At 46.9% G+C, this 14,283-nt stretch overlaps 1 protein-coding gene across 1 annotated transcript in view; it reads right to left on the bottom strand.

Annotated features, from left to right (window-relative positions):
- The window catches only part of ST18 (ST18 C2H2C-type zinc finger transcription factor), a 300,959-nt gene extending 297,462 nt beyond the window's left edge, over positions 1 to 3,497 (bottom strand). Inside the window, exon 1 of the mRNA XM_085022391.1 lies at positions 3,294 to 3,497. The gene's annotated coding sequence lies outside the window, so the exon portion shown is untranslated. The remainder of the gene's footprint in view (positions 1 to 3,293) is intronic.
- Between the last annotated feature and the right edge of the window lie 10,786 nt (positions 3,498 to 14,283).

The raw sequence follows: 14,283 nt of genomic DNA, 5'->3' as shown, positions 1-14,283 counted from the left end.
TCATAATCTCTTGCCAGACTTTGCAAGAACCTGCTGATTGACCTGGGACCTCTTCACCTTTCACCCTTCCCATGACGAGTTCATAACCTGTTGGACGTGTCACCCACCTGGAGAACAAGCTCCGCCTCTTTAAAAGTTGTGCTAGGTCCATTCCACAACCCAACCCAGCTCATCCTCCTAGACTCATCTTTGCTCGTGTCACCTGCTGGCTGAGAGCACGAGGCACTGCTATCTATAAGCTGACCCAGAACTTTCCACCGGCCAGCCTGGGTGCTCTTTGAGGGCACAAAATATACTCAAACGTGGAAAGGCCTTGCCAAAGAGAGACGTTTGCTGAATACCTGTACAAGACATTGGTTTCTGCTTTGGAGTATTGAAGCAAACGAAGTGACTAAAGCACTAAACACAACGCAGGCCGTTTCTGAATAGTTTACAGATCATAGATCGGAGAGAGAGGAATAGATCAGACAGATGATCTCTGAGAATCGTTCAGTTATTTTGGCCCATAAAGTCCACTCTTTCTCTCTCCTATACGGACGTTTTCAGAGCAAACAGCAAGGAAAAATTGGGTTTAACTTGCATCCAAAATTCAGATGGTCAAAAGGAAGAATGTACATTAATCAACATTCAATAGCGAGTCCTCTGATGGAGAACAGACCTGTGGTTGCCAAGGGTGGGGGAGGTGGGAGAGAAATGGGCTGGAAGTTTGGGGTTAGTGAATACAAACTATTGTATGTAGAACGGATAAACAGCAAGGTCCTATCTTACCACACAGGGAACTATATCCTGTGTTAAACAACAAGGGAAAAGAATATGAAAAAGAATATATGTATGTAGAGATGTATATATGTGTATCACTGTTGTACAATAAAAATTAACATAACATTGTAAATCAACTATACCTCAATAAAATAAATTTTAAAAATAGCAAGTTCCCATTGTGGCTCAGTGGAAACGAATCTGACCAAGTATCCATGAGGATGTGGGTTCGATCCCCGGCCTCACTCAGTGGATTAAGGAACCACCTTTGTCATGAGCTGTGTTGAAGTTCACAGATGTGGCTCAGATCCTGCATTGCTGTGGCTGTGGTGTAGGCCTGCAGCTACAGCTCAGATTCGACCCCTAGCCTGGGAACCTCCATATGCAGTGGGTGCGGCTGTAAAAAAAAAAAAAAAAAAAAAAAAGGCAAAAATAAATGAATACATACATACAGACAGACACACCTAAAACAATAAATAGTGAGTTGTCCAATGTTCAGTAGTGAAATCAACTGCTTCACACTTGAAAAACCTCCAGAGAGATTCACCACACAGAGAGGAAAGCTGAGGCAAGAAAAGATTGGGTGGCTTGTCTAAGACAGTGGTTCTCACTCATGAAATCCAGACACACAATCCATCGCAATCCATTGTAATATACAAATCCAAGTAGCATCAAATAATGTTACTAAGAGTGGCAACAAATGAGAATGATTTACCTTAAAAAATTACAATAGATGGATTCCAGAACATCCTTGTAAGGCTTCACTTTTCTGTTTGCAACTGTGGTTCCCCTTGCAGATGTCACTCAAAGCCATGATGCTGTAACACCTCCTACCAGTTGTTCTTGCCCTTTGGTGACCATATGCCAGTCAAGGTGATGTGAGTGTCCTCAGACATGAAGCCAATTTATCCATCTCATTGTGATATTTTCTTCTTTCAGCTTTCCCATCACTCCATAGAGCAATGGACTCAAGAGATATGCACAGCATAACTTATAAAAGCTCATAAATCACATACATCAATAAACCAGACAGCATTCTGAATGAACAGCTACGTGTCAAATCCAGCACATAAAATTATGAACAAACTGCAGAATGAAGATTTCTAGGTGGATGTGAAAGACCTCACCAGAAAATACTTCACACAATAGTTTTTTCCTTTTTAATTAAATATTCTCTCTCTTTGGAAGCTGACCAAATTTAAATAATTTTAGGTGAGTTACTGCATTGTCTGTCACTTCTATCTGACAAAGAAGTTAGATAACTAAAATCTTAATCCAAGTGAGTTTGGATTTGTTCCAAAGTACTTTCGTTAATATTTTTTTGCCATTTTATTTTGAGCTTTCTATTATCAGGATAAGCTAATTTCCAAAAGGAATTCAGTTTTAGTCACAACTTTGAAGCTGGAATTTTCTTGAGTTAAAACAAAAATTGTCCCTTTTGATTTTGAATCAAAATTCGTGTAAGCTAATTGCAATTTGAAAAACTGTCTCGCTTTTCATATGAGCAGCTTAGCACAGCTTCCTTATTTGATTTGCTGTCCCACTAGATCAGTGATGACTCGTACCCTCAGTGAGGGTGACAGTGATTCTAAAAGAAGTGTGAGAACAATCTCCCAGCCACTTCGTAACATGCCTTGAGGGATTTTAAAATGCATTCTTCCCGAAAGAGAAATTTTTGTTTTGGCTTTGATTGCTTTTGTTTTTTTTTTTTTTTGGTTTGGGGTTCTTTTTTGGCTGTGCCCATGGCATGTGGAAGTTCCTGGGCCAAGGGTCAAACCCACGCTACAACAGCGACCCCAGCCACTGCAATGACAGTGAGGGATCCTTAACGTGCTGAGCCACCAGGGAAATCCCCAGAGAGAGAGAGATTTTAACTTGCAATATGTCAAGGACAGCAAATTAACATTTTGTGTTTAACTGTAGTTACATTGCTTTGTAAAGTTATAGATAAATAAATTACATATAACATGGCTTTCTTTAAATATGTGATTAAACATAGTTTTCTTTAGTTACCTAAGGCTGTACCACTTTAAAAACTTGACCCATTTTTTTTAAAAGATCCCCAAACTACCCTAAGATTTTCTTTAAAGGTACACTCTGCTAACTTGAATTCTGCAGAGTTTTCTTCACTCTTTCGTTTTAAAAGGGTTATTTTCCTTAAAGATAAAAAGGGGGGAAAGCAGGATTTCTTGTTTCTCCTGAACAGCTGAATACTTAGCCATTTTCCTAAGAAGCCACTTCAATACAAAACAAAAGAAAACTTTGGACCAGACAGATGGCTGTGTTTACTTAGGTAAAGTCCACATCTGAAGAGCGTGCCAGGCTCGTAACCACGCATTGTCCACAGAAGATTGCCAGCATGGAGGGCTGCAAAGTCTGCAGCAAGAAGGGTCACCCCGGGGCAGGGGGGGTCCCCCAAGGCGCCCAAACACACCTGCTCTCGGGCCCCTCACGGGGAGAACTGACCACAAGCATCTAACCCCAGGAAGAGGTCACAGAACCAGGCGCATCCCCCCTTATTCAAGAAAACCTACCTCTCAGAGGTCCTTTCTTTTATCTCCTCCTCGCCAAGCACTTCTTTGCTAAGAGCTTGGCATTGTTTTTCAAGGAGGGGTTTCTGCTGCCGGAATGAGGGGTGTTTAATTACTTCAGACCAAGGGCACCTGGCCACTCGGCTTCACCGGACGTGGGAAGACGATTTCTAAAGAGCTGACTCCTGTGCATTCAGGCTCTGGAACAAAGCTTAATTATGCACACCTGGTGCCACCGTTTGCTCAGAAACTCAAGTTCCCCGGATGCTGTCCCCGAGCTCCCTGATGCCCAGGTTCATGGTCGAGAATAACGTTCTATTGAGAAATCAAACTTTTTCCCTTCCCCAGGGGCCATTTCTTTAAATATAGGTGTTTAGTTAATACACTTTTTTGGTCGCACCCATGGAACTTGGGAAGTTCCCAGGCCTAGGATGGAGCCCATGTCACAGCAGTGACCTGAGCCACAGCAATGCCTGAGCAGTGCAATGACAGATCCTATCCACTAGGCCACCAGGGAACTCAAGATACATGTTTTTAATTGTGGTTAATAATTTAAGGAGCAGCCTTTCCACTTCTAAATATGTCTGCTATAGGTGATGAAAACCATGGGAGCTGAGCCCTGTGTCACAGGCACTGGACTGGCCTTGTCTGGTCTCACCCTGAGGGAGCAGCTATTGGAGGAGCAGCTGCAGCCGCACAGCTGCTTGGAAGAGCTCGCGGGACCCAGAGGAGTCCTGGGAAAGCAGCTAGTGTGTGCCACCTGTTTGCACATCCACCTCCCCTGGGCAGTCACACCGGATCCTAGTAGGACTCCACACCTAATGCATCATCAACCCTCAGCTCAACCTGAAAAGCGACGACAGCTTTCATGCCCTCCTCACTGTGGCCTCTGCCACCAGCCGGGATCCTGACCGGCCTCTTGCCAGGATGAGAGCAGAAGCCTCCGAGTCACGCCCTGCACGCCCCCGCACTGCGCGCCCCTGTCTCTGCGTTCTCCCCATGCTCTGCCCCTCACCCCACACGCACCTGCCCTGGGATCCCTTCAAAGACGCTCAGGGCCCTCCCGTGGATCCACAACCCCTGGGGTCCGTCCCAGTGGCCTGGGGGTCTGGTTGCCTGGCCCCAGGCTTCTCTGACCACTGCGCTCCTTCCTGCGGTCAGGCCACTGACCTCTCCCAACCTGGGGCAGGTGAGGCGGGCACTGCGGTCGCTTCCCGTCTACCTAGAAGGCTCTTCCCCAGAGCCTCAAGGCTCCCTCCTCCTCTCCTCACCTGTCACTTGTCCCAGAGTGTCCTCACCCACACCTGGTGCGTGACTCCGGGTCTCTCTCCACCTGCAGCCAGACATCTGCGCACTCACTCTCTGCCTCATCAATGCCGCGGAAGCTCCGAGGGCATTTGAGCACCTAGAACAGCGCTTGGGCTGGATCTGCCCTTGGCAATAACTGGCCGACAGATGGAGGAGGAATCCACAGTTTCAATAGAGGGGCAACTCCAGAGAGTTGGTACCTGATGAAGCTGTGGGACACCAGAAAGATGGGGGACCTCGACATCATCGGTAGAGACGTGTTCCTCAAATCTGTGGGGACTGATGGTCAAATATGTTTCCCAAACACTGGCTTAAGTGAAGTTAAGCAAATGTATTTACTTCAGGACTTCTCAGTGCTTTTAATGCTCTAATACGTATGACAGGAGAACCATGCCTGCAGAAAGCTCCCAGCTGGCAATGCTGTGATCAGTGATTGTCACCCCACCTCAGTGACCTGAACTGGGAACCTGGCCTGGTCTGCTGTGGCCACCTGGCTGCCCCTGGACAGGGAGGGCGCCAGACAGCATTCCTCTTGGCACTGCTCCCTCCTCTGGGATAAAAAAGGTAAAGACGTGGTGTGTATATGTACAGTGGAGTATTACTCAGCCATAAAAAAGGAGATCCCACCACGTGTGACAAGATGGATGGATCTCAGAGGCATTATCCTCCTAAGTCAGCAGAGGAAGACAAATAGTGTTGTGTGCTGTCGCTTCTGTGAAGAATCTAAAAACCTGAATTTGTAGACACAACGAACAGACCAGTGGTCACCAGAGTCAGGGCTGGCAGCTGGAGGGGGGAGAGGGGAATGGCAGATGGGAGGAGGGGATCAAAAGGTACAAACTTCCAGTTATAAGACAAATAACTGGGATGGGACCTAGAGTGTGACTATGGTTAAAAATACTTCTTTCGGCCACATCCACGGCATGCTGAAGTTCCCAGGCTGGGGATCCAACCAGCACCATAGCAGTGACCCGAGCCACAGCAGTGACAGTGCCATATCCTTAATCTACTGTGCCACCAGGGAACTCCATCAATACTTTACTGTGTATTTGAAAGTTTTTAAGACCTTAAAAGTTGTCACCAGAAAAAAAAAATTAATTCCATAAGGTGATAGATGTTAGCCAAACTTATTGTGGTGATCATTTCAAACTATACACATCTGTCAAATTATGTTGTACATCTTAGACCTACACAGTGGCTCATACTGAGCCCCCAGACAGCCCCTCTTCATGGAGCCAAGTTTGATGTGTCAAACAGTCAAAGAAAATGTGCAAGATGAAGATGCTACGTAAATAAATGGCGTGGAAAGTCAAGAAGCACTTCCTAAGGCAGGATAAAGGTCAACTACATCCTGCTATTGTGTCTGCAGGTCAAAGGACAGGCAGCTCCGGAGGAGGCTAATGCTCAGTGTGGAGCCACCTGCCCTCAGGCCAACCTGTCCCCCACGCTCCTGCCACCCCACACTGCACTCCCTGCAGCCCCCCGCCCCTCCCAGACCTGCCATCCCGAAATAAAGGAGCTGGGATTTGCTCCGCACAGGTGAGCCCGCAATAAATAGGATTAAGCCCTCTAATGGTTCCTAGTTATCCAGTAAATAATATTAAAATAGTATGAGACCCTAATTTAACTTTTGTGTTCAAACTGGTTGTAGATAAGGGTTTAAACTATACAAAACTCTTTGAGGATTTCTAGCCATTCACAAAGCATCACGCAAACGGTCCTGCAGATGAAAGTTCTGCTCACGGGAAGTTACCTGAACACGGGTGTCCCATGAAACTGCTGTAGCCACAGAGCCTGAAACACCGCCTGGCACGTGCAGTAAATACGTGTTAAACAATGTTCTCTTGGAGTTCCCGTCGTGGCTCCGTGGAAACGAATCTGACTAGGAACCACAAGGATGCAGGTTCCATCCCTGGCCTCGCTCAGTGGGTTAAGGAACTGGAGTTGCCATGAGCTGTGGTGTAGATTGCAGATGCAGCTCAGATCCAGCGTTGCTGTGGCTGTGGTGTAGGCCAGGGGCTGCAGCTCTGATTTCGACCCCAAGCCTGGGAACCCCCATATGCCTCAGGGGCATCCCTAAAAAGACAAAAAAGAAAAAAGAAAACAATGTTCTCTTGATCACCCTACACATGAAAAATCTACAACTGTCATGGCAGAGGATCAGCAAGCCCAGGGGCCTGACTGTGGTTCTAACACTGACCAGATTGAGGCACACCGCTCATTAAAGGTCCACGCTTTCCTTTGGGACAGAACAAGTGGCCTGAAGCAGGAATACACTGGCCTTAGAGTCACCACCGAGGGCTTGGAGACACATGTCTTTTGCCCCGTTGCTCCTGTGGTGTTTTCAGCTGCTGGGGATTTGCGGCCCTCCGAGCGCCATCCTGCAGAACTGTATTTCCTGGGAATTTGCTAGAAATGCATCTTCCTAGGCCTCACCCGGACCTCTGGGGTGGGCCCAGCACCCCCGGCTTTGACAAGGGCCCCCACCTCAAAAGGGAGAGCAGCCAGGGGCCAGGGGCACTCAGGACACCTGACCCGGGAAGCAGACCACATGATGTCCCTGGGGTCAGAGGCTAAAGGACAAAAAGTAAGATGTGTCACCAACAAACCAAACCCACACATCTCTGCCAGGCCGGCTCCTCACACTCGCATGGCCCTATTCCCCTCTGACCACCGGCCACCCCTGTCCTCACATCTCCTGCTCAGTGAAAAGCCAGGCTGGATGGAACAGCACCCCCCTAGTGATTTCTTCCTTGAAACATGGCTATCTCAGTCCATGTCGGTCTATAAAGACCAGCATGAGTTCCCGCTGTGGCACGGTGGGTAAGGACCTGGCATTGCCATAGCTGTGGCTCAGATTCCATTCCCAGGAACTTCCAAAAAAAAGAGGAAGACCACCATAAGACGGCGTTATATTTTACTGTGTCTGTTTTGTTTACCTTTAGCATTCCATCTGCACCAATTAAATCATAAATTGGTTCAGATACTGAAAAAAAGAGTGTGTTCCTTGAAAGTGGAAATAAGCCAACAGGTTTCAAAGCAGGAATGCTTAATAAACTATATGTGCGTCCAATATGTTTCCCATACAGAATGTGTCCCCTGATTAAAGAGGCGTTGTCGTTAGTAAAAATAAATATGAAAATGAATCCATTGAACTGCAGAATAGAGGTGTATTAATCATAAAACACTTTATTTCAGAAAGCCATTGGCACCTATAAGAACTACCAATAAGAAATCCCCGAGTCAGAGATGTGGCTTAAAGCTTCTGGACCACGAAGTTCAGGGTCACGTCAGGCACTATAATTAATCTGTGTGTAAGAGCCATAACAAGGGAGCCCAGGAAAAGGTCTGTTTCATTTTAGTTATCTGGAGGTATCTGGCTTCTTTTTAATGTCTCCTTTTATTATTTGTAACATAAACTCTTTGATAAGCTCTGTGGTTGTTCACATCGTAATATTGTGAAAGGCGAAGGGTTTCCCTGGTCAGGACTCATTTTGCAGACACGAAAAGAAAGAAGTTCATGCAGCAGGGCCGGAGTAAATATGGTCACAGCAAATCGTGTCATCAAGGACCTACAAGCCTGTTTGGGATTTCATCTCACAAGTATATTTAGTAAATAGGATTTTGGAGAACATACCCACCAGAATGCTAGGAAGATGCTCAACAGATCCGACCAATATAGTTTAAAAGGGTCTTGTGTCTATGATTGTGTGACTGCCATCCCATTGTCTTCTGCTAGACTCTTCTGTTACTTTCAGAGTCAACATACTAGAAGTGACCCCATATACGACACCTCTTGTAATCATCAACTTTAGTTTATTGCTCAAGTGTTAAAATTGTATAATTTGACAAGAGTTATTTTTTCAGAGTTTTTGCTGTCAATTGCCTATCAGTCAAGAAGAGTTCAGAATACACATTTTTGACTAAGTGAAAACTAGAGGTCACCACGTATATCCAAATCAGGCATTTGATATATGTCTTGTTCTAACACTGTTAAAAACACATTTTCAAGCTATTCACAAATATCTGGAGTACACCCAGAAAATGCAAACAGGAGTTCCTATCATAGCTCCGTGGTTAATGCATCCAACTAACATCCATGAGGATGCAGTTTCAATCCCTGGCCCTGCTCATTGGGTTAAGGAGCTGGCATTGCTGTGGCTACGGTGTAGGCCAGCAGCTACAGCTCTGATTCAATCCCTAGACTGAGAATCTCCATATGCTGCAGGTGTGGCCCTAAAAAGACAGAAAAAAAAAAGAAAATGCAAACATATTCATCTATACATGTGAATAATTCTGTAATTAGGATTATGTTTCCCAACTCAATGGCATGGTATAAGGTATAACCAGAAATTGAATCTAGGTTTTTTGATTACCAAATTTGCTTTATGTCCTTTGTAAGTTCTTTCAATTTATTCCATAAAGACAGAAAGAAATCTTTCCACACTACTAGTGGAAAACATTAGCTGTTAGAATTTATTGATTTCATGCCATTACTTTCCTTCCCTGTCTTTTTCTGCAAATGTAGTAAATAATTCTAAGAAAGTCCACTAGGAGGAGTTCTTGCTACAGCTATAAAATAAAAGACAGCTCTTGCTAGTTGAGACCTTTGACATTTGCCTTAAATTTTTCTACTTTGATTGGCAACAAACATCACATACTCCATAGGTATCTGAAGCAAATATGACAATGTTTTTTAAGAGGATATATTAGGAGTTCCCGTTGTGGCTCAGTGGTTAGCGAATCCGACTAGGAACCATAAGATTTCGGGTTCAATCCCTGGCCTTGCTCAGTGGGTTAGGGATCCAGCATTGCCGTGAGCTGTGATGTAGGTTGCAGACACATCTCGGATCCTGCATTGCTGTGACTCTGGCATAGGTCGGTGGCTACAGCTCCGACTCAACCCCTAGCCTGGGAACCTCATATCCTGCGGGAACGGCCCAAGAAATGGCAAAAAGACAAAAAAAAAAAAGAATGTATTAAATCTGGAGCTCCCACTGTGGCACAACAGGTTAGATGGCAGCTTGGGAGCAGTGGGACTTGGGTTCAATCCCCACCTGGCACACTGGGTTGGGGCTCCTGTGTTGCCGCAGCTGCCGCTTAGGTTGCAACAGCAGCTAGGATCTGATCCCTGGCCTGGAAGCTCCACATACCTTGGGGCAGCCAAAGATGAAAAAAAAAAAAAAAAAAAGAATATATTAAAAAAGAGGGAAGGGTGGTAACTGGGAATAACTTTCATAAAACTTGTATTACCATCCAAGGCAAAAAATATGTATCTACAGCATTTAAACATGACAACAATCATCAAACGTATAATATTTTAAAAAGCAGGATATAAAGCCGTGATTTTCTTAAAACTTCAGTTAAATATTTCTATTTCAAAAAACTCTCCATTTGCAGATGTGGCTCGGCTGCTGTGTCGCTGTGGCTGTGGCGTAGTCTGGTGACTCCAGCTCCAATTAGACTCCTAGCCTGGGAACTTCCATGTGCCATGAGCAAGGCCCTAAAAAAAGACAAACAAACAAACAAACCAAAAAACCACTCCATTTCTCTTTGCTAATAGTTCTTAAGCTCTGATCAAATGTATACCTGATGATGCTTCTATGGAATCCCAAACCTTGCCTGTGGCCCCATGTCCTTTTCACCCAAATGCCCACCCATGATGCTCATGTGGTGAATGGACTGACTCTCTGCATCTCTTATGTGAGAATTATTTTTATCATGAATTTTAACTTGGCGTTTATTAAGAAAAATAAAATGTACACAAATAAGCTCTCACATACAGATTGTTGGCAAACTATACCTGTGGAAGATTTATTTTGAACTGCAGTGTGTGTGTGTGTGTGTGTGTGTGTGTGTGTGTGTGTGTGTGTGTGTCCCTGTGTGTCTATTAGGACTGTCGTGCTGGCCCCCTGACATTCATGGAAGATGGTCCCTGTTATTCTTTTTCTGTATGTGAGGATTAGCTAACAGCTTGCCCTCCCTGGAAGGAAAGGCTGCGCGAAGGATGGATGGAGAGGTGGTCCAGGCCGGGGAGGGACGCGCAGCTGCGCCCTCGCCTCTCCTGGCGGCTCCTGACTCCCAGGTCCTGCGAAGGAGCCAGGGCTCTGAGAGTGAGGAGCAGATGGAACAGGAGTTGTAAGGCATCATCTACATTTTGCAAATGACTCTGCGAGGCCAAGTGGCCTGTGCGAAGTGAGGGGATGTTGAGGAGACAGCAGTTCCTGACGTTCAGATGGCTCAGCAGGTGGCCAACGAGACCGAGTGGCGCTGGGATTGGAGCGGAGCGGGGCGGGGCGGGCGGCGGGAGGCGATGCGTCGAAGCTCAGTCCCGCCCCGGGTCGCCCGCGCGTCCTGGCCGCTGTCTGCACACCCGCGTTCATTTCCACTCAGATCCCAGGCCAGGAGCTGCGGAGGGTCCGGTTCAGCCAAAGGCAGGAGGACCCAGAAGGCAGACAAGATGCTGCGCAGGCGGCGCTGAACCCTCCTCACCTGCAGGAGAGAATCCAGATCTTTTGTGCCAGGCGGGGGCTCAGCAACCCGGCTTGCACCGCCCTCGCGCCCCGGCGCCCCCTGGAAGCCGCGCATCCCGAAGCATCCGAGGCATCGCATGCCCGCCCTCCTGCGCTGCCCGCTCTCCCCAGCGCCTCCGAAGACCCCTCTCCAGCCCAGCTTCCTCTCCTTCCTGCCCGCCTGCACTCGGTTATTCCTTCCTTACCTCACTGGGGTCTGGATGTCTGTCTGCTTTATGGTCTGCCAGACCCTTCGCTGCCGGCTCTTGGCCTGGGGCGGGGGCAGCCCCTGCTGCTGGCCCCGCTGTCACCTTCCCAGGTCCCCAGGGGACATTCCTGGCCCCGCAGAGCCTCGGTTTAACCTGCCGGGGTTAGAAACCCCTAGACTATCCCCGCTGTGCAACCTCGGGTGTCGCTGAGACTCTCAGTGCCTCGGTGACCCCGTCTGCAACACGGTGTCGTGCTGGTCCCTGCTCACTGGGTAAGCGTATGGCACACCCGCAGATCTACTCTCTGCAACAAACGTGACATACAGTACTGTCGCACCTTAAGATCCTCCGCGGACCGGTTCCGGGACCCCTTCCCCAGCACATACCTAAATCCATGCACGCTAATCCCTTTATTTAAATATAACCTGTGTCCACTCTCCCGGGCTTGTCAAATCATCTCTGCATCACTTAACACAATGTAAGGGCTGTGGAAGTAGTTGCTAATAAGGCAAATTTATGTTTTGCTTTTTAGAACTTTCTGGAATTCTTTTTCTGAATATTTTCAATCCTGGATGCCGGCAGGACGTGTGGGTACAGAGGCCCAACTGTGTACATCTTCAGCCTACACCTGTGGCTCCTTCCTGTCCTAGAGGAAGGGCTGGAAACCTATCAACTATCATTTTTATTATTATTGCTGCTGTTGTTTATACAGCAACTCTATAACAAGGGCATGATCTCAACCTTTGCCCCAGGACCTCCAGCGGTAAAGGTAGAATCAGGGGTCAAGGTCAGGCTGACTCCAGGGCCAGTGCACTGACTTCTCCTGCCTGACCGTATGTTTAATACGGTTGCTTACAGAAATTGGCACAACACTATACATGAAGTATACCCTAATAAAAAATAAATTAAAAAGTAAAAAAAAAAAAAACAGTATTGCTTAAGTAAAAGCAAAAGCATTTTAATAAGTTTATTGAAATCGTAAGAAATGTATTAGAATAACTGCCTTACAATGCTTCATTGTTAGGATATGAGAGCTAGAAAAGACCTCCAAGATCATTAAATATGAACTCTAGTCTGTATAAATGAGGACATTCAGAAGTTCCCTGGTAGCCTAGCAGTTAAGGATCTAGCAAGGGTCACTGCTGTGGCTCAATGTCACTGCTGGGGCGTGGGTTTGATTCCTGGCCCAGGAACTTCCACATGCCACGTGGGCCCCACCGAAAAATCATGCATAACTGCAATTTGTTATGACTACAGTTTGAGGGGTACAGGTAAGTGGAAATTGAATAAAATACATTTATTTGGGGATTAGTGGGATGTATTTATGAAGTCGGCAGTCACTTCTGTGTACAGTTGTGTATTCTTTCTCAAAATCATTTAAGTTTCGGGCTCCATGAAATCCAGATTCTCCCTGGAGACCAGGCTCTTGACTAAACTGCACATGGACTGTTGCCGCCCATCCTAACTGCCACCAGCATCTCCACTTAAACATAAAGGAGCAGAGACATGCAACAGCCCCAGGTCACTTGGCCAGTTGCTGGACCCTCTGAGAGGCAGGCTTGGGTTTGAACTGGGGTCTAATTCCAAGGCCGGGGCGCGGTGTCACGAACAGGGGCTCTTGGATTGTGGTCCCCAGACCAGCCACATCCTGATCACTGGGGAGGTGTTGGACAGACCCGCAGAATCAGAGCCTCGTGGAGCTTGAGATCCCTCCAGTTGATTCTTTCTCCTTTTTTTTTTTTTTTCATTTTTTAACGTTTCATTGAGGTAGAGTTGATTTACAACGTCGTGATAATTTCTGCCATGCAGCAAAGTGATTCAGCTACACACATACAACACCTCCGTTCTCTTTCAGGTCCTTTCCCATCGAGGTTATCACCGAATACTGGGTAGAGTTCTCTGTCTAGACAGCAGGTCCCCATTCTGTCCAGGTACCTCTGATGCAGGTGGAAGGTCAAGGAGCAGGGCCACTCTGAGGCTGATGACCCCCCAACCGCCATCACCACGCAGCCCAGAGTGCTCAGTTCTCGTGACCACTCCACTGTTAGAGCAGCGACCTGGGGACACTCTGAAAGTGTATTCACTTGTCATTGGAATTATGCCTTTGTTTCCTGCTGAGGATAGAGAATTATATTAAGAAGCAGAAGCCGTGATGGCCTGGCTTCTGCTCTGACCCCTTACCTGGGACAGTGGCAGGTAAGCCCAGCTCAGAGCTCAGGCCCAGAACCCACCCGCCTTTAGGAGCAACTCTGGCACCAAGGCGACATCTTGTGGACGAATTTTGGCACTGCATGAAAGTAGCACGAAGAGGTGTGCCGTTTTCTGTGGGTTTTTGCTTTATTCTTCCACCAATCTGTCACCAACTAAAAATGCTTTTGTAAAAGGCAATAAATTCGGGAAAATAAAATGAAAACATAGGTTAAACAGCAAAATTCAGCCAAGCACACTTTGAGGCCCTATTGGCTTCACTCTAGAGCACATGGAAAGGGCTCCGAGCCTGCACGAATGGGACTTGACAGGCAGAGGGAGCGGGACCAGCAAGAAGAGGGCTGCTGATGGGAGGATCACCTCCTTCAAGGGCCGGGCTGACCTCATCCGTGCTGACCAGGCACTCCTGATAGACAGGTTTAAGATTCTTTTCTGATTTCTTTTCTTTTTTTTTTTGCCTTTTCTAGGGCCGCTCCCACAGCATATTGAGATTCCCAGGCTAGTGGTCTAATCGGAGCTATAGCTGCCGGCCTACACCACAGCCACAGCAACTCGGGATCCGAGCCGCATCTGCAACCTACGCCACAACTCACGGCAACGCTGGATCCTTAACCCACGGAGCGAGGCCAGGGACTGAACCCGCAACCTCATGGTTCCTAGTCGGATTCGTTAACCACTGCGCCATGACGGGAACTCCCTTTTCTGATTTAAAAAATAAAATAAAATTTTACAATTTGCAGCAACATGGGGGGCACT

This window comes from Sus scrofa, chromosome 4 (genome assembly GCF_054392235.1).
Source record: "Sus scrofa isolate SSC_HxYL_T2T_F1_AM1 chromosome 4, Sscrofa_HxYL_maternal_Yorkshire_Landrace_v2.0, whole genome shotgun sequence".
Classification (NCBI taxonomy): Eukaryota; Metazoa; Chordata; class Mammalia; order Artiodactyla; family Suidae; genus Sus; species Sus scrofa.
Note: the sequence above shows the minus strand (reverse complement) of the source record. Positions and strands in the feature narration are given on the sequence as shown.